The sequence below is a fragment of the Lasioglossum baleicum genome, unplaced genomic scaffold (genome assembly GCF_051020765.1).
Source record: "Lasioglossum baleicum unplaced genomic scaffold, iyLasBale1 scaffold0047, whole genome shotgun sequence".
In the NCBI taxonomy this organism is placed as follows: Eukaryota; Metazoa; Arthropoda; class Insecta; order Hymenoptera; family Halictidae; genus Lasioglossum; species Lasioglossum baleicum.
The window spans coordinates 253,498-278,841 of record NW_027469107.1 but is presented as its reverse complement, the minus strand read 5'-3'; the positions used below and the strand labels follow the sequence as shown (position 1 = coordinate 278,841).

The window sequence follows — 25,344 nt, the reverse complement described above, 5'->3', positions numbered from 1 at the left end:
CAGCGTATATACCGCGTTTTTGCGTACCGTTCTATCGTCTAACCGCTCTTCGTTTAACCGCCTTTTCGTGGGATCGCTTGTTCGTCGCGTGTAGTTTAAGAATTGTGTTCATTAAACATACGTGTTTGTTAAGTACATTGTTCGTTTTCTACGCTCCCACTCACGATCGGTCACTTCGCGTTCCGATCTCAAACAGCCCTCAAAATGCAGTTCTTTACAGAAAACAATGATGGACGCGAAAAAAACTGCAACTCAAACGTAGACACTGGCACTTATGATACTCTTATGTCTCCTAATGTCGATGCAGAACTAAGTAGCAGAGCAAATCCTTCACCTGTCCCAAACGAAGGATACTATCTGGCTCCTGCAGTTGATACTACATCAGCTGATAAGATTCTTAGTTCGGCACATAGTTCTAAGAAAGGTCGTCCAAAGAAACGCCGTACAGGTCGTCCAAAAACATCTCAAATAACAGCGGCAGAACAAAATCGGTTAGCTGCTGCTAAGTACCGGGATAGTCACCCTGACGCCGTTCGTGCCGCTAAGGACAAGCACCGGAATAGTCACCCTGAAGCCGTTCTTGCCGCTAAGGACAAGTACCGGGATAGTCACCCTGAAGCCGTTCGTGCCGCTAAAGACAAGTATATACACAAAAATCCTGAGGCAGTTCGTGCCTCTGTTAATGCATACCAGCAAAGCCATCCTGGTGTCGTTCGCGCCGCTATGGACAAGTACCATCAGAGCCACCCTCAGGTAGTTCGCGCTGCCAAAAGTCGATGGTCTCAGAGGGATCAAGCTGCTAAGAAGATTTACAGTCAACATTACCGCACTCCGTTGTCCACTCTATCTGACGAAATGCAGTCCATAACCATCAATGGCGAAGCGGCGCCAATAGTTAAGATGGCCGCTGATGGCAACTGCCTCTTTAGGGCACTATCTCACCATGTATTTAAAACTCAGGATGATCATTTGCAGATGCGTAGGCGCTTGGTTGAACAAGTATTCAGCGACTTTCACAGATATCAAATTCACACTGTTCGTGCTATAGGCGACATTTATCCTAGCAAGGAAATGTATAAATTCGATATGGGTCAATTTGGATGTTATGGTTCACTTGCAGAAGTGATGGCAGCTGGTGACATCTTTACACAGTTTTCCTTTGAGGTCTACCAACTCGAGAAAGGTGTCAGCGTTTGGAAGGGAACATATGGAACAGGATCTGTCATTAAAAGGATTTTATATGACGGAAACGGACTTACAGGTCATTATGATGCCATTGGTGACGGAGTATTAGTTAATATGCAGGCTTCCCGACTGCCTTCTGATGTGATTAAAGTCGAGAATAGTAATCCGGCCCCTACCTCAAGTCTCTTGTCACAACCGCAATTTCAAAGCAAAAAAGTTGCACAAAATCGTAGACTGCACACTACTGTGAAACATATCAGCAAAAAGCACCGCAAACAGCAATCCATGCGTTTGCGTGGTAACAGAACAAATGCTATTATGAAAATTTATTTAAAGATAAAGGAGCGAGACAAGAGCAAGAGACGTTTGGAGGCAGAGCGTATTTATAAATGGGCTATGCAGCGAAGACAACAATTGATTCGCTATTTTACTTTAAAGTGTCAATATCTGTCATCCTTTGCTCAAACTCTCTTGGCAAAGTACAAAGTTTCAGATCTACACGAGGACGTCTTTGATAATTTCATGATCTTGCTGGCCCCAAGTGTACATGTGCCGTCTCAACAGCCATACTACAGTGAAACTTCATATGTGTGCATGCCTCGCGGAAAGGAACCTATAGCTGTTGGAAGGTCAGGCATTGCTTACTCGGTATTTCCTCCTATATCTACCGAATCAAAACGGTACCAAGACATTGCTTCTACATTTTCATGCTCCCGCGATCTATGTAACTTCACTCATGAATGTTTCCAGTCGCTTATAAGCACAATGAAAGAATTGGCCGCTGCCACTCCAACAACTTTGGTAGAAGCAAACATTGGCAATTGCATCAAATTATTAAGTCCACTACATGCACACTTTCCGAATATGCGCACTTTCATACGGCGATTGTATGAAACTCAGCATTGTTTGAACTCTATAAAAGACGTAGACAATGCCCTTAATCAACCAAATATCACATTGCTCCAGAAATTCATGAATGAGGCCCTAGCTGCGTCTCTTATCTTGCAAGTTGATTCTGAGGACAAAGTAGACAACGAAGACTCAATACTAGAAAAGTACTCAAAAGCTTTCAAAATCCATAAGAAGGCATCCCGTGATGTCCCTATACATGACTGCATCTCGTGTCATCAACTGTGTTCCCAAGCGAAGGGCTCTTATTTAGGCAAATTGCAAAAACCTCTGAAAAGTGATGAGTGGAAAAAACTTCTTGACCACTATTCCATCAATAATGTGACGAGAGAGAATGATTTTATTTGCAATTACTGTCGTGAGAAATACCGCGCTAATACTATGCCTTCAAGAAGTATACTCAATGACTTATTTGTAACCACGCAGCCATCCGTCATCGCTTGTCTAAGCGACTACGAAAAGCTTCTAATTCAGCGAGCCAAGGCCTTTCAAGTAGTGGTGACCATGCAGCCTGTAGGAAATAAGCATATTCCTAACCGTCACCTTGTGAAGAAAGTTAAAGGTCGAACATTTCATCTCCCGTTGCCGCTTGAAGAAACTATCAGGAAGATGCCTGATCCATCAGTGGCAGTCAATTTGACGGACTTTTTTATACTTCTGCGCGGTGTTCCAACCAAGAACAAGGTCGTTTGGGAGGATCTCGTGGATATGAATAAAGTTTATGCAGCATTGCAACACTTAAAATTTTATAACCCATTATATCAGGATATACAGTTACCTGATACAGCAGAGAAATTGCAGCCAACAAGTTTGGATCCAATTTTTTCAGTTAATAGTGAAATCCGGCCCAATGCTCCTGATGAAGAAGACCTAGACAGCAATGCAATGATTACTCAGATGGCAGCTGACAAAAATGTCGAGGAGTATTATGAAAATTACACTATTCACCCCATACATCATCCTCGAGGCAGTGCCTCGAGTTCAGATCTCTATCAACTTAAAAAGGTATTGGCTGTTCCTATTGACTCTAGGGACAAGCTTTTGGATGTAAAGTGCTTCCCAGACTTATATCCTGAGGGCAAGTTCGGCCAATTCCAAGTCAGACCTGTCAATTTGTCTCACGCTGAGTACATTAAGTGTAGAATCAAGTCAATCCACTCAAGGTTCAGGCTAAATCATCAGTATTTGTTCTTCTTACTGCATGATGCCAACATACGACACCTCAATGCTGGCATCTTCTTCACAATGAATGTTACTCGCGTGGGCGGAAGAATGAGTGCCGGTGATTACATGAAAAAACTAGCCAATGAGGAACTCGCAGGTGACATTAATGCAATTTTTAATAAGCTGCGAAACACTGAGGAATTCTGGTCCCGAATACGTAACGACGTCAATTGCATGACGAGACACTATGGCCCAGCAACGTGGTTTCTTACTTTGAGTCCCTCAGAGTGGGAGTGGGAAGATCTGGGAGAATATTTAAGAGAAATTAACACTGTGAAATGGTGTAAAAAGTCTGTTAGCGAGCTAATCTCCCTGGATCCCGTAGCTGCATCGCGGTTTATCGACATCCAGTTTCATGCTATGATGAGTTTCCTCCTTTCCCCTGACAACCCATTGGGAGAAATCGAGCATTACTTCTGGAGACGGGAATATCAGAGTCGTGGAACGCAACACTTCCATCTTATGCTGTGGGTCAAGAATGCTCCTATACTTGGCGTGTCAAGTACTGAAGAAGTAGGGGAATTTATCGCCAAACACCTGACTTGCAGGTTGCCTGATGCAAACTTGTTTCCGACCCTACATAAGAGGGTCAAAAATTTCCAGTTCCACAAACACAATGCCTACTGCATGCGGGCGAAAAAGTCTAAAACGGGTAAAATAACTAAAGTTTGCCGTTTTGCATTCCCCCGAACAGTCACCGATAAACTTATAATAAAAAGTGTGACTGAGTCTATTGCAGCTAGGAAGACATTAAGCAGTAATAGTTCGCAGCGGCTGTACAGCCTCCCTCGCACACAAGAAGAGGTAGCCATTAATGACTATAACAGCGCTATTTTATTAGCTTGGCATGGCAACATGGACTTACAATTTATGGGTGAAAAGTCCGCAATTTTGAACCATTACATCACTAAGTATGGAACAAAGTGTGAGAAAAGTAAAGCGCGCGGAGACTTTGAGAACATTGTTTCGACAAAATCGTTAAACAGTCGCTTGTTCAGCATGGGCATGAGGGGCCTTCAAAATCGCGAATGCGGCGCCATGGAAGCAGCTGATACACTGCTTGGGCTTCCACTGTCCGGTACAGACCCCAATACGAACATTAAGTGGTTAGACACAAGCCTTAATCGAAATCGCCGTCTGAAACCTAGTTACGTTTTGCGTAATCTCCCAGAAGACTCTACCGAGTTATATTTCCCTTCGTGGGTCGACGACTACTACGCTAATCGGCCAGCAAATTTGCAGGGAATCACATTGTACTACTTCACACAGTGGTATGAAAAAGTGTATTCCAAGCCCTCTGACAAGCGGGAATATTATCCAGTCGGAAATGGGCATTATATCGTGAAACGACAGAGCCCATTTATTATAAATCACTACCGACATATCCTAGAAAATAAACCTGAGGAATACTTTTATGCACTTTTGCTAATGTTTAAGCCTTGGCGTGTACCTTCTAATTTGCTTGATGGGGCAACTACTTACGCAGAGGCTTTTATCAATGCTAAAGACGCTTTGAAGGATGCTGTTGTATATTCTAATGCACAAATAGCATTTGAAGAATCAACTGAGAAGGCTTTTAAACTGATAGATGAAGCAGTAGAGCGCATGAATGCAGATGACAATGAACCAATTGTTAACGATGAAGATGGTCCTGATAATGCCCTACAGTTTTCCCCGCAGGATGATGGACTAGCTGATTTGCAACTCGTTAATGCTCCTCGGCCAGTGTCTGATGTTGATGCTATGGTCAACGCCCTAAACCCTGATCAGTTGCGTGTCTTCGAAAATGTCAAAGCAGCTTGATCTGAAGGACGGATTATCCATCAATTTGTCAGTGGTACTGGTGGCACCGGCAAGAGCTTCCTTATTTCAACGATTCGCGAATGGGTGGCCAAAAACCTTTCCAAATCTGTTGCAGTGAGTGCTCCAACTGGTGTGGCAGCTTACAATATTAACGGCCTGACGATCTTCAAGTTGCTCCAGTTGCCAGTGGAACATGGTTCGATACCCCCGTTTGCTCATCTTCCTGACATCACTCTTCAACGATTTCGAGAAGAACTGAAAAACACAGTGCTCTTCATCATTGACGAAATCTCTATGGTGTCTAATCTGATGTTCATGTATATACATTTACGACTTACAGAAATATATGGCACTGACGGCGATGCTAATGGATGGTTTGGAAAACGGTCAATTTTGTTATTTGGAGATTTACTGCAATTACCTCCTGTACATGAAGACCCAGTCTATGTTAAACTCAGCCCAAAAGCTATGGACAAGTATGTCGGCGGCATGTGTTCCATTAATATCTGGCAAGAACTATTTCGTTATGACGAACTAACCATAAACATGAGGCAACGGTCCGATGCAACGTTCGCTGCCGCTTTAGATAGAGCCCGGGTTGGGGCACTCACTCCTAACGATATCGATCTCTTCAACAGTAGAAAAATGAATCTGGTTCCAAACAACATTTCTGCTAACCTGCTTGTTGTTGCTCAGGCGTTTTCCACGTCACCTGTGGATACCGTGTGCATTTTACCAACCCGGCACATGTGTTCTGTTTTGAATCAAGCAATGCTTGATAGGTTACCTACACCTGTCATTAGCTTGAAGGCCATTGATTCTATTGATTGTTCTAAATATCTAAGGAAACGGGTCGAGACGTTGCTAAAGAAGACTGATGATGACAGCACAGCAACAGCCGGACTAGAACAGGAGATAGTAATAAAGTTAGGGGCGAAAGTAATGCTTCGACGTAACATTGATGTCACCATTGGACTGGTTAACGGAGCAATAGGTACACTCCAAGGCGTTACTTGGGATGTGAATGATAAAACGCAGGCGAAATCATTGCAGATAGCTTTTGCAAGTGGCATCCATTCCTTGGAACCTGTGAAAGCAAAGTTTCAGATTCTACCCAAAGCATTTGTTCACAGAAAGCAGTTCTCTATTACATTGGCATATGCTTTTACAATACACAAGAGCCAGGGTTTGAGTCTAAATAACGTCATTGTTGATTTAGGCGAGCATGTTTTTGCGCCAGGTCAGGCCTACGTGGCACTCTCAAGAGTCACTTCGTTGAACGGTTTACAATTGATCAACTTAGATCCCAACTCAATCAAAGCCTCTCCATCTGCTTTAACAGAAATTAATCGTTTACGCTACCGCTTCAGGCCTGATTTAAAACCCTATCCGACGGTCATAACGCGATTTAAGCGATCATTGGACCGTCCGTGGACTGCCATGCCTGGGATTGACGAGATCCAGGATGATACGTCACAGCCCGTGGTACGGGGTCGTGGTCGCGGAAGAGAACGTACACGCATGCGACCCCCTAGGTCTTCTATCAGTGTAAGAAGTCGTGGATCAACAAGAGGTCCATCACGACCCCGCGGCAGACCTCGTGGTCGTCGAGGCCGCGCTTCCTCATAAAACCCATCCGTTATTTGCCCCCTAAAAGGCTTCTAACTATTAAACATGACTATAATCGAAAATCGAAAAACCGGAAAAACAATTTCTTAAAACACTTAAATTATAAAGTGATTCAGCGAGAATTCTAACTTTGCCATTTGAAAAGGCAGCAAGTTCAAACTCGACATTTCAGTTCGAGGCAGTCTGGATTACGCTAATCAACGGACACCTTACAAATAAAACTTGCGTGTAACAATATTGCAATATACTGTGCGTGTCTTAAGTCAGACGCATCATCATGCTATTTTCTGCAAATTAACTTCCGTCTCTGAATCCTCCGAATATCTGGCCATTTCTTACAAAAATAACATGATATCCAAACCAAAACACTTCGTGTAAAGGTTGACCAAGTTCCCCGGCCCATCCACTTCAGTGATATCCAAACCAAAACACTTCGTGTAAAGGTTGACCAAGTTCCCCGGCCCATCCACTTCAGTGATATGAAGGATGGACCAAGTTCCTCTCGCCTATCAAAGTTGTGATACGATGGATGGACCAAGTTCCTCTCGCCTATCAAAGTTGTGATACGATGGATGGACCAAGTTCCTCTCGCCTATCAAAGTTGTGATACGATGGATGGACCAAGTTCCTCTCGCCTATAAGGGCTGTGATATCGGGAAGGACCAATTCCCAGAGGTCAATGATTGTTGTATTCAAACTTTACAACCTACGGAACTTGGCGTCTGCGCTGGCACTACTACTCTGACTTGCATGAGAAAAATTTATATCCGGATACGGCGCAGAAGGAGACGATACTGCAGGAGACGCAGCAACGGCAGATTTAAAAAAATTCGTAAGATTTTTGCTTGAGCAGTTGGGAATCCGGATATAAATTTTTCTCTTGCAATTCAAAATACTATTGCCAGCGCAGACGCCAAGTTCCGTAGGTTGTAAAGTTTGAATACAACAATCATTGGCCTCTGGGAATTGGTCCTTCCCGATATCACAGCCCTTATAGGCGAGAGGAACTTGGTCCATCCATCGTATCACAACTTTGATAGGCGAGAGGAACTTGGTCCATCCATCGTATCACAACTTTGATAGGCGAGAGGAACTTGGTCCATCCATCGTATCACAACTTTGATAGGCGAGAGGAACTTGGTCCATCCTTCATATCACTGAAGTGGATGGGCCGGGGAACTTGGTCAACCTTTACACGAAGTGTTTTGGTTTGGATATCACTGAAGTGGATGGGCCGGGGAACTTGGTCAACCTTTACACGAAGTGTTTTGGTTTGGATTAGATATAAACATATTCTCGTTAACCTCATGACCAGAGCCCCCTGCGGTGAACGGTGATACTACCTCCTTAAGGGGGTAGTCTACCCTCGATTTGTAACTAGAAAATTACTAGAATCTTACTAGATTTTGGGTCGAAAATATGGGTTTCGTACTAAACGTTGTTTGACCTTATTAGAACAAATTGTGGGCTGTGTGAGGGCTCATTCGAAAGAGGAAGAATAGACGCAGCGCGCTTTTCTCACGAGGTTAACGAGATTATGTTAATAACTAATAATATGATGGCCCAAAGTCGAGAAAAAATCTAGGAAAAAATCCCGCAGATTTCAATGCATTTTCTGTCTCTAATAGACTTTTTTGACTTATGAGATGAGAAAAGCGCGCTGCGTTGAACCTTCCTCTTTCGAATGAGCCCTCACACAGCTCAAAATATGCTCGTATAAGGTCAAACAACGTTTAGTTCCGAACCCATTCTTTCTAGTAAGATTCTAGTTATTTGCTAGATATTTGCTATTTACTAGAATCTTACTAGATTTTGGGTCGAAAAAATGGGTTCGGAACTAAACGTTGTTTGACCTTATACGAGCATATTTTGAGCTGTGTGAGGGCTCATTCGAAAGAGGAATGTTCAACGCAGCGCGCTTTTCTCATCTCATAAGCCAAAAAAGTCTTTTAGAGACAGAAAATGCATTGAAATCTGCGGGTTTTTTCCCTAGATTTTTTCTCTACTTTGGGCCCTCATATTATTAATTATTAACATAATCTCGTTAACCTCGTGAGAAAAGCGCGCTGCGTCTAACCTTCCTCTTTCGAATGAGCCCTCACACAGCCCACAATTTGTTCTAATAAGGTCAAACAACGTTTAGTACGAAACCCATATTTTCGACCCAAAATCTAGTAAGATTCTAGTAATTTTCTAGTTACAAATCGAGGGTAGACTACCCCCTTAACATCGCATCAGCTACCACAGCTCTGAGGTGAAGCGTTTGATGCGAAGTTAGTAACGGTAAATTTGAAATAAAAAATGGCTGCTGCCATGGATGACAAAACGTTATCGGCTTTAACGTTATTTTTGTTAAATAAAAACATTGAACAAGTAGAATTGAACAATTGTAGTAGTGATTCGAGTGATACTACGGATATGAGTGACAGCGAAGATGAATTCAGCGAAGATGAATTAGAAGATACTTTTTTAAATTTTGATTTGGAGTTAATTAATACAATATTAATGGTTGGCGAAACGCGAGGAGAGATGGTTTTAACCGAAAAAATAGAAGATTATGTCGAGCGAGTTATCCCTGGTTACTCTAGAACAGTATTCAAAGAACATTTTCGGTAAGTAACATAATTTGTTTTAAAAATAAAAATACTTTTTGATAATTGGTTACTAAAATGATTACATTTTTTAATAAATTTTATATCACGTTATTTTAGAATTTTTCCTGAAACTTTTGAAATGGTACTAAGAATAATTGGTCCAGCGTTATGTGAAACTAATAAATCCTCTGGTAGAAAACCAATACCAGCACAAAAGCAACTTTTTATTGCTATTTGGTTCATGGCTACTCCTGATTCTTATCGGTATTTACATGAAGCAATATATGTTAATATATTACAGACTGTCACGTTATTTAATCTATATGATAAATATATCATTGTTTCAGATCTGTATCGACAAAATTTGGAGTTGGCAAAGCAACTGCTTTTCGAGCATTAAGACGTGTTACATTTGTTCTCCATTGTATTGCTCCTCGATTTATTACATGGCCAAGAGGTCAAGTTGCTGTTAATGTAATGCAAGAATTTGAAAAATCATGCGGTTTTCCCAATGTTATTGGAGCTATTGATGGGACGCATATTAAAATCCGAGCTCCCTCTGAAGATGCAAACTCATACATTAATCGAAAAGGCTTTCATTCCATCAACGTGCAAGTAATATGTAATTCCCTTGGTCAATTTACACACGTATATGCTGGACAGGTTGGATCGGTCCACGACTCTAGAGTTTTTCGGAACTCTCCAGTAGCCCGTTTTCTTGAATTACCTGCAGAGTATTTTCCGAATAATTCTCATATTATCGGAGATGCTGCATATTCCATTCATCCCCACGTAATGGTGCCTTTTCGGAATAATGGACATCTGACAAACCGGCAAATAAATTTTAACTATTGTTTGTCATCCACGAGGATGGCAGTTGAACGTGCTATAGGGTCCCTGAAAATGCGCTTTAGGGCACTATTGGATTGTTTGTCATTAACAGACGCCATAAATATTCCAGAATTCACTTTAGCATGCTGAAAATTACACAATATTTGCCTGCTTCAAAATGATGAAATGCCCGCAGAAATACAGTTCATATTTGACGAGGAAGCTAGCCTTGTACGCAGTAGTGCAGTAGAATTGGGAAAAGAGAAACGAATAACAATTATGAATGCGCTACGAATGAGAAGAAGTCATTAAAAAAGTATCTTCTAATTCATCTTCGCTGAATTCATCTTCGCTGTCACTCATATCCGTAGTATCACTCGAATCACTACTACAATTGTTCAATTCTACTTGTTCAATGTTTTTATTTAACAAAAATAAAAAATAAAATAAAATAAAGCCTATTTATTTACATATACCAACCACTAATATACAGGGTGTCCCAGACCAGGGCCCGCTCTAGGGGGGGGGGGACAACCCGGGCATTTGCCCGGGGAGCCAAAACTTAGGGGCGCCATTTTGGCTTTGGCTGCAAGTGTGAGAAAAATATTGATGTTTTAAATATTCAATTAATAGAAAATTTCAGACTACCCTTGCCAGACGATTTTGCTAAAAAAAAAGGGTCATTCTGTTCAGCGCGGTGCTTAGTGCTTAAAAAGGAGCGGCAATTTATTTTTTTGCCTGGGGCGTCGTAACCGCTGGAGCGGGCCCTGCCCAGACAAAGTGGTCTGTTCCGTTTCACGCTTCAAGTGCATGAATCGCATAGAGAAGCGTTCCGTTGCATTCAATGCGCACATCAGAACGCTCAGAATTCCCTAGATCCCCACCACTTCTCGCGCATTAACATCGCATCAGCTACCACAGCTCTGAGGTGAAGCGTTTGATGCGAAGCCGATGCATTAGCGGTAGATTTGAAAAAATCAGATGCAAGTAAAGCACATTATTTATTTTATATATATTAACATTAATATAATCACTGAATGAACAGCGTAACATAACAGAATATATTTTTCTTCCATTTTTGGACAATGAATTTATTATTTAGTCATTAATCAATAAATACAACAATATACAATATACAATAAACAATATATTTGCTATTCTATTTAATATTTCATTTTTCTTATTATCATATATTCTCATAACAGCTAATTAACGGGTAACTATTATAGAAATTGAACACCCCAACCCCAACAAGGCCTGATGGGGCAGTACTTCTATTAATAGATCTATATAGAGAAAAGGAAGCCGAATTTAAAAACGGCTTGAAGAGGAACATCGTAATTTGGAAGGAGATTGCAGCCCAACTGCAGCAATGTAATTATGGTCTTTTATATTTTTGTATGTGCGACGTAGACCGGCAAATTTTGTCGAACATTGCAGCCCATTTACAGCATAATTACATTGCTGCAGTTGGGCTGCAATCTCCTTCCAAATTACGTTGTTCCTCTTCAAGCCGTTTTTAAATTCGGCTTCCTTTTCTCTATATAGATCTATTAGTAGAAGTACTGCCCCATCAGGCCACGTGAATGACTTGTTGGGGTTGGGGTGTTCAATTTCCTCACGTAATTCCGTAGCAGTAATATTATCCATTTTGTTTTAATCGCTTGACAGAAACTGCTTTCAAATTTAGCGCTACTAACTTCGCATCAAACGCTTCACTTCAGAGCTGTGGTAGCTGATGCGATGTTAATGCGCGAGAAGTGGTGGGGATCTAGGGAATTCTAAGCGATTCATGCGTTGAAGCGTGAAACGGGACGCACCCTATGTTTCTTCTATTACGATTGTGTTCATAATAAATATAATTAGTTAAATGATCTCTCTGGATTGTTTGATTTAAAATCTCCCACAATATGCAGGGTGCGGCGCAAATTAGTCCCCACAATTTTTTAGCCATTTCGGGTGGTCGGACAGAAAAGTGTTTCGTACCAAAGTTAATCAGTATTTAACCGACAAGAAATTGCAATTTTTTAATTTGCAAAAAAATCAAGGTCGCTGTCATATCTTTTAATGGAACTGGATATTTTTAATTTCATAATATTTTTTGTAGGCGACGTCGAAACGAATTCAACGACCTGCTATACCAAGCGTGGGCAATTTTGCCTCAATTGAGGCAAAACTGTCCCCACCGTAGCGCCCACTGTCCCCCACCAGCATCCGTCGTTACTATGTAGGAAGGACGCGTTTCGCATGTCGCAAGCAGTGCGCAGGCCTACTTATTTATGACCCTGAGCCCATAAATAATTCTACAATATTTTATTCCAGTTTTTCAGCGAAATACCCCACTGTGCGTCGCCTACAATATTATGAAGTTAAAAATACCCAGTTCCATTAAAAGATATGACAGCGACCTTGATTTTTTGTTGAAAATCGATTTCTTTTTAAATTTAAAATATTGCAATTTCTTGTCGGTTAAATACTGATTAACTCTTTGGTAAGAAACATTTTTCTGTCCGACCATCCAAAGGGGCTGAAAAATCATGGGGACTAATTTGCGCCGCACCCTGTATACACATAACAGAAAAAGAAATATATATAAGTGAGATTATCAAAAAACTAAATGATAATAAAGCTCCTGGGTTCGATAGTATAGATGTAATATTACTCAAAAGAATTGTCCTTACACATCTAAATTTTGTCACTGAAATGGTAAACATATATCTAAAAACTGGAAATTTCCCTACCAACTGGAAATTACAAAAACTTCTCTTAACCCTTTGATTACGGCAGACTTTGAGACGCACCAGCCATACCATATGGTAGGAATTTATTCGCGATGTATGTACACCGAGAACGGAGAAACATTTTGTTAGGAGTGAATTTGTGAGAAAGTATATTTAAATAACCGAAACCCTGAATTCCACTATATTAAAACATCATTTATTTAAAAATAACTGCAAAATACACAAATAAACATATTTAAATAATATATGACTTACGGAATATGTAACAGCTGAATTAGCGTTCACTTGCGTCTGTCTGAAGATTTGCCGTAATAATAATCGATAAAATTTCCCAGGCCTAGTGTGGACCGAACTAGATTAACCGTACCATAACAGCAATATTTTTAAGCGCCTTTAGGTGCCCACTGTAGTGAAAGGGTTAATTAAGAAACCAGACAAACTCGATGGCATCCCTAGTAGTTACGGGTCGCTTGCAATATTAAATAATCAGTCAAAAATTATTCGAAAAAGTTATCAAAAACAGAATGGAAGCAAACCTACAAAAACATCCGTTACACTAGATATATAATATACTAGTCTAGAACTAACAAACAATAAAACCGAGCTCATTCTTTTAAATAGAAAAAGGATCCACCAACCTTTGCACATTAACCTTGGAAATAATATTAACATAACACCATTAACAGCATTAGATACATTGGCATCTATTTAGAAAAGAATAACCAACACTTTGCATATATCAAAAAAGCTACTGATCAAACTACAAATGCTGCAAGTATGCCGGCGAGGCTCACGCCTAATATAGCAGGGCCAAATTTTAAAGCTATGTTTCTGTACTATGATGTATATGAGTTCAAAGTATATGGGTTCAAAGCTATCAACTTGAACAGAAATAGGAAAAGGTTAGAACAAACACAAAAGCAGGCTCTAATTAAAGTCGTTAGAGCGTATAAAACTATGACTTACCTTAACGTAATAACTGGCATTCCCAATATAATAGATATCATCATTGAAAGACGCTTGCTGGCGGAATGGAAGAATAGCATGAAGAAAAATATGTACATCAATAGAGAAAACAAGCAAACCATACCTAGGAGAAGCATTAATATCAGAAGAAACTAGAATGAGAACGTCTCAAGCAATAGTTCCGAATCACTACCTAGAAATAATAACTATATTAGAAATACTATCGATGACAAAAACAGTAGCAAAACATTTAAAGTTATACTCACCGCTGGAATGAACACGGAAGAGAAAATAGAGCCAAACGTATTTAAGATATGACGTAAAGAAATTCGAGCTGAAATCAGAAGAGCAATTTATACTAAATTTCAACTATGCTGAAATACAAACTACAACCAAAAACTAATGCACCTCTCGATTCCAGATATCAATCGCTGGAATGCTTTGCCACGCAATGATATAACATATTACACCATACAATTTCTTACTGGGCATGGTATCTTTGCCAACTACTTAAGAAAGATCAATGAATGTAACACAGAAATCTGCAATGAACGGTTGAAATGGTTGAATACGGTTGCAATGAAGTGGACAATGTAAATCATACACTACTACATTGCAATAAATGGAATGAAGAAAGAAGAGAATTTTATACCAAAAATAATTTCACAAATTCAGTCCAGACCCAACAGATTAGCGAAGGAATTCACAAATCCGACGACACGTGGCGAGACTTCATAAACCTGTGCAAAATAATTATTTTAGCCGAACAACAGACGGTAAACGAAAAATAGAGAAAAGATAGGGCTAACCGGAACATTAGAAGAATAACGCGCAATTAAATAAATATCAGAAGAAGTTATTAAGATAACGCGCAATTGTATAACACCTCATAACCTTCAAATCACTCACTAAAATACATACGCTCACTATGATATATCTTATTTAACCGGTAAACCACGACTAAACATTTCACAGTACCGATCCACTGAACGTTAAAATACGAAAGAATAAAAATAATATATAAAGCAGCTTACTTGCGAATATAGCCCTATTTAAGCTGATGTAAAACGTACAGACCAGTACAGACCATGGTACAGACCAGACTACAGACTGATACAGACTTGCACACAGTGGTACACAGTGTGCCCAGATTCCACGTTTTTTTTCGCGCATGCGCGTCAAACCAGTAACGTAGCTATCCCTGATAGCACAGTTTGGAACTGCCAGGAATAGTCCAGAGCGTGGAGTGAATTTGGAGGGCAGTATGGTTCCAGACGCCGCTTATTGGCTGCTCGGAGCAACGGTTGGAGTACATCTAGAAAGAGTGTGGAGTTCATGCCACCTGGGCTTCCAGAAATGCGCATAGATGTAACAAAGTCCGCCGTCCACCGCCGTCACAGCATCTAGAGGGCAGCTTCTTCCGTCCAAATGGAAGGCAGCTCGTGGAGTCTGCGTGGAGCGGCGGATGCCGTTATACAGGGCAGCACCGTCGGTGAGGTTATGTCAGTAATGTTGGTAATGTCGGTGAAATGAATTTCTACATATTGTACAAATATGTAGCAGTCTTCCTTTTTACCGACAATTCCAAATACCGATTCTGAATGAAAACGAAATAATAAACCCGATATAAAAAAATATTAAATTTTATTTATTTCTATTATATCTATATTATTTTTCCTAGACTGCGGATCTTTGTGCAAAATAAAAATTGTCTGCATTGATCGCAAGAGAGATGGAAACTATATGTACAAATTGAATGTTACGTTCTTCCCCCCTCGCCGTAATTTTCTTTACAGTTACATTAAGAGTAAACCTACACATAAATCAATAAACTAGTAATACATTAATTATCCCCTAATACGTACAGTTACACGAATTAATATTCGGACGATCTAAAGAAGATGATAACTTTTTAAATATTGTACTATACGATTTGAATTTTTTGGGGGAGCTGGAACAATTAGTTTACTGCAGGATGTGAAAAGAAATTTTTTCAAAAATTGCATTTGGTCGGAATTGCAGAGAAAATACTAAAAGTTACATTTTACAACTTTTTCGCGCGGGCCTATATTGAAAATTTAAAAAGTACGTTTTGTAGGCCTGCGTAAATAATGTGCACTGTGAAAGTTTCATCGAAATCGGTTGATGCGGGAAAAAACGACAGGCCTTGAAAGATGTAAGAATTCTTCGATGTAGGCTGAAAATCTGCGATTTTTACCATCTTCAAACGTTTGTAGCTCATTGCAACGTCAACCGATTTTGACGAAATTTTCAAAATATGTTTAGTCGACACAGATCTACAAAGCGTATTTTTCAATTTTTCAATATGGGCCCACATAAAAAAGTTGTAAAATGCAACTCTTAGTATTTTTTCATACAATTCCGATCAATTGCAATTTTTGAAAAAATTTCTTTTCACATCCTGTAGTAAACTAATTGCTCCAGCTCCCCAAAAAAGTTCAAATCGTTTAGTACAATATTAAAAAAGTTCTCGTCTTTTTTAGAACGTCCGAATATTAATTCGAGTAATTGCAGTTCCAGTATAGCCTTTTTCCAGGATTGCAAGGGTGCGGGATTCGTCTCTTCTCATCTCTCGATAATAATACAAACACGGGGTTTTTCACTAGTTAAAAACGCTAGATAAAAGATCGATCTAGGACACTATCTGCCTCAAAAGTCCTATTTTCCGTTTACGAGGCGAAATTTGCATTAGTCGTCACCGTAATTTGCATTATTCGGAAGCATACAAGCTATTTTCATAGCTACATGCTGCCGAATAATGCCAATTACGCCTCGTAAACGAAAAAATAGAACTTTTGAGGCAGATAGTGTCCTAGATCGATCTTTTATCTAGCGTTTTTGACTAGTGAAAAACCCCGTGTTTGTATTATTATCGAGAGATGAGAATAAGAGGCGAATCCCGCACCCTTGCAATCCTGAAAACGAGTCTACTTCCTTTTAATAAACTAAAGCAAGAATTTGAAACCAAGGAGTATGTTCGGTTGCAGGTAGCTACGGTATAAAGTTTAGTACTTTAACGGTATAAAAGGTCCAAATACATCTGGCTACATCGGCTGTGCTTCTTTCGGCTGGCTAAAAATCACTTTGTTGGGAGGTACATCTGGAAGGTCTTTAGCTGAATGTTTTATGACGGCCTCGCCTGTGAATTCGGACTCGCGCTTGTTCCTTCGCGCGGAGGGTTTTACGACGGAACATTAAGTGGCCTGTAGTTCCTTTTTCATTTGGAACAACCTAAGCATTGGAAAAACCGAAAGAATACCGGTATTATTTCGGTTTCGGTAGAAAATTGATTGTGCCGTTATTCGAAGACTTTGAATAAATCCACTATCCACAGTCCAAATTCTATCTTGAGATTAGTCTTTTTTTAATCGGAAGAACGCCACACGAAGCAGCTAGCGTCATTTACATGAAACAATTACGAAAAATAAACAAGGTCTGCAATTAACTTGTTAGTGGTTTCATGCCGATATGTCTGGCTGGCCGACGCGCGTCGGGTTACCTGGCCGTGTTTATTGCACCACTTGGCCACGGCGACCGAAGTCTTCGCCGCCCTGGCAGAAAATTATTCGAAGCTACACCGTTTCGATAGTTTCCAGATGGCTGGAAAACCCCAAGGTTTGGTTGCCACATCTGCGGTCTTGCCGAATCCCAGGGTCCGCTTCAAGCACTAGCTTAAAAGTTCCGTTCACCCCCAAATGGGACTCTCACCAACATGTTCAGTCGCGTTTTTAACACTTTTTAATGGGTTGTTAACATTTTTTTTTCTTATTAGGAATTTATTTTAGTTAGTGATCATATTCATCGATAAAAAAAGATGAGTATACGGTACTATTTATATTGAGTCCTACAAAATATTGCAATTAGAATTACGATTTCAATTATGTCTACTTGTTCTTTGAATACAGTAGAGACTCCCGTATCCGTACCCCCATTATCCGAATACATACCCTAATATAAGGACGTCCTATTGTCCGTATGTTCTGTTATCGCCGCGTCGCTCGCTGTGCCGGGATTCAAATGCGCGCCGCCTCCAGATTCCGACTTTTCGCCTCATGCTTCCGAAACTTCGGCAACGTGAAAATCGAAGGAACGCGTCGGCGTCGATCAGTCGAGCAGGTAGTTCACACAGACAGAGTAGAGGTACGCTTGTGTGTAGCGCGCAAGCAATTGAACAGGCACTCAGACGGGCTGAGTTTTCACGTTACCGAAGTTTCGAAAGCATGAGGCGAAAAGTCAGAATTTGGAGACGGCGCACAGTGTGACCTTTCGTCCAAATCGGAGACAAAATCGAAGAACTTTTGATAGAAATAAGGTAGAGCGATGAAATTTTTTAAAAATTAAAGCTGAAACATTACAGAATATGGGAAAAATAGGGAGATTATGGTAAGAACGTTTTTTAACGTTGAGAAAATTCGTTAAACTTGCACAATTTCGAGAAAATTGTGGTTTTTCCAATACCACGCGCGGAAAATTTTTTTAAAATTTTTGCTATATATCATTTCCCGTAGATTTTTTCACGCCGATTTCAAATCTGGTCTCAAAATTTGTCTACGACCTCAGGACATTGCAAAATCGATTTCTTTAAATTCTACATGTTTAACGAATTTTCTCGGTTAAAAAACGTTCGTACCATAACTTCCCTATTTTTCCCATATTCTGCAAAGTTTCAGCTTTCATTTAAAAAAAATTTCATCGCTCTACCTCATTTCTATCGAAAGTTCTTTGATTTTGAATCGAGTCTGGTCCAAATTTTCCACTGTGCGCCGACGCGACGAAATCTCTCCGTATTTAATCATTGTTTAAACATGTTTAATCAATCATAATGTATTAATATTGGATATCACTGTATTCGGGAAAGTCTACAGAATCTTTTGCCAGAAAGAACAATTCAATATCTTTTATAATAACATCACAATATTTGTTTGAAGTTGAAAAATATGTTTTTTTTCAAAGCCTTGTTCCTGAAAAACTGTGCGTATAGGAAAAAAATTGAAAACAGATTCGGAATCAGCGCGAAAAACTCTATAAGAAGGACCCTTCAGTAATTGGGGAACATAAAAAAAGTTGAAATTTGTTGGACAGTGTAATTCTACTCCATTCAATAAAAATAGATCAGTTAATGAAGCCTCGTTTCATTTAATTCATACATGTTAAGAAAGACACGCTAAAAATATGTGTATAAAGAAATGGAATTTCTAATGTTTCATAAACAGAAATTTTGTACGCAGTTCGCACGGTCTGGGATAGATACGGGCCTGAGCTGTCTCGAGGATAAAGGCCGTTACGGAGAACGAGACGTGCGGCCGGTGAAAGGAGGCGGCCTGAAAAGTCTCATACGTGCCGACCACTGAGTTGACAATTTCAGAATTTCCAAGAACAGCAAGAAAAGAAATTCGAACCGTTTCACGATATCTAAATTGCTTTCGCTGCTTTATACCAGGGTACGCGACGAAGTAATAAAACGTCGATAAAACTGGGCAATTACTTTGACCGTCGCGAGGGCCAATAAGTCCTGGGTAGTTACCAAAACAACTCTGGATTTTCTGCACGAAATTACCTGAACCTTTTCCCAGAATGTTCGTTTGACAAGCAAATTTTCACATAATCATCCATTTCATTTCCAAAGTACAGTACCAGGACCTCGACGAACCGGCTTGATCGAGAGACAAACAGCCCGGACAAATTAAGGCCCGATGGATAATTGAGACCCGAGGGAAACCACGTCTTACCCTGCCATAGTCCGGCCACTCTAAGCGACCGTGATTATCCTTACGGGCACCGTCGCGTCGGTTCTTCCACGCCATAATTAATCCTCCGGCAACCCTCCCTCTCTTCCCAGTTTTCCCCGAAATTCTATACTCTATACAATTGTACTTGCAGCTTGCAGCTATTCCTTCTGACGCGATAACGGTAACGTTAGCGTATCTGCTTTATAATATTTGTCATTGTTGTAATATCCTGCAATTTCTACCATCTTTAACCCTTAGCACTCCAGTGGTGACTCGAAATCACCACTAAAAATTGCTGTCCCATTATGCAAAATATTGTTTACATTGTTAAACATGTTGGTAGCTAATCAATTACTAATCCTTTAATTATTGTATGAGGTATTACAATCAATTTCATATCCATCAAATGAAAAGAATCGTATAGAACGAAATTATTCTACCTAGAACGAGATGTTTCATTTTCGAGTTAAAACAGCTTCGAAATTAAAACAGCTGCAAATGGTTAATTATTATAACTATCTTTTAAATTTTCAATATAGGCCCCACATAAAAAAGTTGTGAAATGCAACATTTAGTACCTATTTTCTCTACAATTCCGGCCAACTGCAATTTCTGGAAAAATATCTTTAGGATGACGGGTAATTCAGTGTCTATGATGTTTCGCGTGGTTAACAGACAACGATATAGATATTTATTAAAACAATAACACGTAACAATAACAAAACAAGATGTAATAATAATAACAATAACGAGAAAACTAGATTATAAACGTTAATGACTATCGAGTACTAACAAAGTACAGAGATATAAATTAACGTAGCGCGGGCAACTCTAGAGCGACGCGTTCTCAACGAGTGCCACAAGCTTTTTTTCCACTGGTAAAAATCCGTTTTGGTGGGAAGATTAGCAACGTGAGAAAGACCGTTAAAATAAGGGGAGGAATTCTCCGTTCCTCAAGAGTAAGGAGAAAGTTTCCTTCCCCAAAACAATTCAAAGTCGTCGCTGCCAAGGACATTGCAACGGTTGAGTCAGGGTTCTGGTAATCGTCACTTTTACGACCGAACCCTCAACGCAACCGTCCACAGCGCGCACTTGAGAAGGATGCGTCCGGAAAGTCCCTCTTTCCAACGCGCCATGTCCACTACATATCTTTTCACATCGTGCAGTAAACTAATTTCTCCAACTTCTCACGAAAAGTCCAAATCCATATAGTCCAACATTAAAAAATAACTTTTTTACTCGAATTAATACAACCCCTGGCAGAAAGTTTCCGATCCGGAGGCATTGATACGGATTTTACAGAAAACTATTACTTTATGGAGTTGAAACTGATGGGAAATTAAAAGGGGCTTATTAAAGAATGAAGAACAACAAATTAACATAAGCTTCCATTTATTATAACAAAGAAACGAGACAATAAACAAAATGTTACACGGAAAAAAGTTAATAGACCCATTAATAGATCTGCTGGAAGAAAGTTTCCCATTTGATTTACAGTCTCCGCAACACCAAATTTCTTCAACAATTACTGTTGGATGATTCTTATAGAGTTTTTTGCGCTGATTCCGAATCTGCCCTTAATTTTTCTCCTAGATACAAATTTCGGATCACGAATAATAGATACATAATTTGTAATTAGTTACTCGAAGATATAGATACACAGGGGACCACCTGTAGCGGTATTTTCGAATACCTCGAAACCATTCTGCACTTCGCAATCATAACTTAAATTGTGTTTCTTTTTTTTCAATTACAGAAAGTGGACAGCGAAAGTCGACAGCGCGAACTGCATCAATTCTTTAAGTTGAAAATAAATGTAGACAATTAAAAAATGTTTTTGGTTAAACTTTTCATTAAAACTCGAAGCAATAAGTATTTACCGAACAAAACGATTATAGATGCGGGATTCGATTCGGGGCCAGAAGATTCCCAGCCGTATATATGTACTTGTTTTGTTAACGGCTACCCAACCTCTAAAAAATTATAAAAAAATTAAGAACGGTTGCTTCAATAATATCCAAGTACTGAATTCTTATAAAACTGGAGTCTCTAACACTTCAATACAAAACATGCATTTTCTTGGAATTTTTGGAGGTTTTCAATTTTTTAAAACATGTTTCCGTAATCCGAAAAATCTGAAAAAATACACATTAATAATCAGGATGAGACACAACTAACGTAACAATATAAATGTGGTCAACTGAAGACTTTGATGTATGTATATACATAAAATCGGCAATTTTATGTTTTCCGATTTGTTTAAAAATCGATTTTGCAACCAAAAATTTTGAAAAAAATCTCAGTAGTGTATGCTATTCGGTAGAATATTCATGAATTTTTTCATAATTTTCTGTTGAACATGACGTGACTAAAAACAAATTTGGTTGGATACTTCTGACCATCTTTTCCGGCTATACCTTAAGAATCAACGAAAACATTATTTAAAAAATACAAAATATATTTCTTTTTACATCGTTAAAACCGATTTTTAAAAAAAAATTAGGCCTAATTTCTCTTCGATATCTCTTTTAGATCAAAAGTTATAGCAAAATGTGCGTCGCGCCGCGTGCTGTGCCCGAGATTCAAATGCGCGCCGTCTCCAGATTCCGACTTTTCGCCTCATGCTTCCGAAACTTCGGCAACGTGAAAATCGAAGGAACGCGTCGCCGACGCGTTCGGTCGAGCAGGTAGTCACACGGACATGGTAGAGGTACGTTTGTTGTGTAGCGCGCGTGCAATCGAACATGCACCAACACGGTCAAGCGCGGTCGACACCGCTCACGGATACGACGATACGTCAGGGAAGGGGAAACTGCCGTTCAGTTTTCAGCAGTTTTCAGTTATTCTCTCAACTCTCAACAGTTCGCAAGTTCTCGTTCGCTTAGCTCGGTCGTAATATCTGTGGTTGTCAGGAGGACGCCGCCGCATGTCACATTGTACTTTCACTTTCGAGATATTGTCGTTTAAAGTTTTGATCACTAATGCTTTGACAAGGACATTGGTTAAATTGTATTATTTTTTCGAGCCTTTTGAATTGATTTTCGTGACGTTTTTTCTGGTAAATACCTAATCCTACACTATAAAGTTCAATAAATGCATAAACTGAAATTTTTTGAAATTGTGACATGCAGCGTTTTTCTTGACACAATCACAGATATATTTACATAGCTTCGCTCTGTAGTTACACGTTACATTCGCAGGTGCGGTCTGCGTTGCGGCATTTGACTATTTGACTATTTATTAGATTGACTTGCTTGGATTATGTGATTACGTGGATTACTTGGATTACGTGCACTACGTGGAAGGAAGGAAGAACGGAAGGTATTTGTACATATTTATATTGGTTGATCGGTTTCATTTTGCTCAAATGTCTCCCAGAATCTTCGCGTGAAAAAGCGTGAGAACGCTTGTCGGCACACCACGCGACAGTGCCATTTGCCATCACGTATGAGGTGCTACGGGGCGAGTATGTTCACTTCAATGTAGAGTCCAAAATAGTAAATTGTTTGTTTCTTTATCACTTTATCACTCTCTTTTCATTATCATTATTATCATTTATCACTTTAAACAAATCCAACACAATTCAGCTTTGGCCCATTCAGATTAGAATTAGCTTAGCAATATTCTAAATCGGCAAAATGATGGCTTAAACCAATTCAGTAAGGCAAGTATTAGGTTGACCCAAAAGTTTCTTCCGCATTGTGTTCCTTTAATGTAGCTAAATAAATACAAACAATACGATAATCTTTATGTTAATATTTTAGTACTTCTTAATATGAATTTGCATTATGTGCATGCATCGAAAAACAACTTTTGGGACAACCTAATATTTATTTAGCAATATTAAAGAAAGGCATTGCGGAAGGAACTTTTGGGACAACCTAATATTTAATCTTCTTCACTTGCTTCTCATCATCGAATTTTTTTATTTCTGGTAGTACATTCTTTTGTTTGTAGTTCAACTTTAATCGATTTTTTATAAATATCATTGCAATGTTTGAATCAGTTAGGTATATTAGTTGATGAAAAACGTCAGAAGACCTTTTGTAATTGTAGCACCAGAAATTAGAAAATTCGTTGAGATGAGCAATAAGCGAAGAAGATTAAATACTCACCTTTACTCACTGTGTAATTAAAAATCTAATTTACAGAACGGAGGATAAATATAATGTGCTATCCAGGGAAGGAGGAGAAGGAAGCTGCGGCAACCGGGGAAGAGGAAGACCTCTAATTTTTCACGTGGTACGTATATCTAATTATGCCATTCAACACACATGCATATATTGTACATTACTGATTTTCTTTGTATTTTTTAGGTATCCCACCTATGCCAGAACGTGCTACGGGCCACAAGTTTTGGGAAGCAGAGGCAACAACGTGTAATAATCACAATATACAGGGTGTTCCGTTTAAATACGAACACCTAAATATCTCTTCAGGTTATTGTGATGCAAAAAATATTTGTTACGTAATGTGCATGGTGTCAATGGACCAAATATTTGGCACACCGTGCACATTACGTAACAAATATTTTTTGCATCACAATAACCTGAAGAGATATTTAGGTGTTCGTCCAATAATAAAGCATAGTAATAATAAAAAATTATAATATTTATTATATATATATTCCTTGTGTCATTGTCCATGTGTCTTTACCAACTCCCTGCGGTGTATTAAAAAATAAGAAAAAGTAAATTTTCTTGTCCCTTGTACGACACTTTGTCTTTTTTTGCATGTTGACATTTTAATCTTAGCTTCCATCTCTTGCAATCGATGCAGAGAATTTTTATTTTGCACAGATTTTTTTTTCGTTTTCTCTCCTTGCATGTGACTGAATATTCATTCAAAAATCAGTATTGTCGGTAAAAAGGGAAACTGCTACATATTTGTACAATAGAAATCTACTTTATCGACATCTGTCACATTAGTGCGATCTGCCCTTACCGACGGCGCTGCCCTGTATAACGGCATTCGCTGCATTAATCAGTGCGACCGTGCTGCCATCTTGCGGGGAAGCGGAATCCAGGATAGAGTGGCGTTCCAGCTAGACTGCAGAAGCTGCATTTCACGTGGGCTGCATCCAGACGGTTCCAGGTTGTCCAAGTGGAGTCAACTTATGCGCGTTTTCGTCACTCCCCGTGGAGTCAATTGTGCTATCAGGGATGTTGCGGCCGATGCGATGATGTAGCAGAGCCCTGAGGCAGCTACAGTCAGCGGCGATAATAAGTGGACACGCTTAAAAATCGCATAACTTTTTAGAAATTGGTCCAAAGGACTTGAATTTTTTAAGATGTTAGACCGACTAGTTCGCTAGAGAATAAGTAAACTAAAATTTATTACGATTGCAATTGGTAGGAATTATACAAAATTTTAAAATATGATGTTTTGCCAACTTTTTTATCTGGGCCTGTAACGATAACTTAAAAAATGTGTTTTATAGATTTCGGTAGCTGTCATTGTGTCTGCCAAATAAAATATTTTGTTGTTTATTACTTATCTTGCTTAATTATTTTAGCACTCCTTCCCTCTTTCCCATCCTCTAAATACAATAGAATAAGTCGGAATTATATTATTATCTGAATATATATATATACCCCGACGGCACACCGGCTCGGTTTCAGCCTGGCCCCTGTGCACAAAAGGGCGCGTTTTCCGCCTGCCGAGGGCTCGAGCCCAGGGCCTGCCGGCCGGGCTAGGATTCAGCCGATTTGC

General features: G+C 39.5%; 2 long non-coding RNA genes across 6 annotated transcripts; one reads left to right on the top strand and one right to left on the bottom strand.

The window, feature by feature from the left end:
• Window positions 1-11,524: 11,524 nt before the first annotated feature.
• LOC143219537 (uncharacterized) lies at window positions 11,525-15,046 on the bottom strand. Of its 3 annotated transcripts, none has more exons than XR_013011373.1 (3): window positions 14,917-15,046; window positions 14,535-14,622; window positions 11,525-14,216 (listed from the first exon to the last, which is right to left on the bottom strand). It is a non-coding gene; the product is annotated as an uncharacterized LOC143219537 (long non-coding RNA). The 3 variants fall into 3 exon arrangements; XR_013011374.1 differs by lacking the exon at window positions 14,535-14,622 and having other exon boundaries at window positions 11,525-14,075; window positions 14,149-14,216; window positions 14,917-14,970; XR_013011372.1 differs by lacking the exons at window positions 14,535-14,622; window positions 14,917-15,046 and adding an exon at window positions 14,291-14,428 and having other exon boundaries at window positions 11,525-14,075; window positions 14,149-14,216.
• Window positions 15,047-15,087: 41 nt separating this feature from the next.
• On the top strand, window positions 15,088-24,344 carry LOC143219536 (uncharacterized). 3 transcript variants are annotated; one of them, XR_013011370.1, is made up of 5 exons: window positions 15,088-15,374; window positions 21,389-22,690; window positions 22,833-22,953; window positions 23,784-23,874; window positions 23,949-24,344. It is a non-coding gene; the product is annotated as an uncharacterized LOC143219536 (long non-coding RNA). The 3 variants fall into 3 exon arrangements; XR_013011371.1 differs by having other exon boundaries at window positions 22,833-23,296; XR_013011369.1 differs by lacking the exons at window positions 15,088-15,374; window positions 21,389-22,690; window positions 22,833-22,953 and having other exon boundaries at window positions 23,303-23,874.
• Window positions 24,345-25,344: the final 1,000 nt, after the last annotated feature.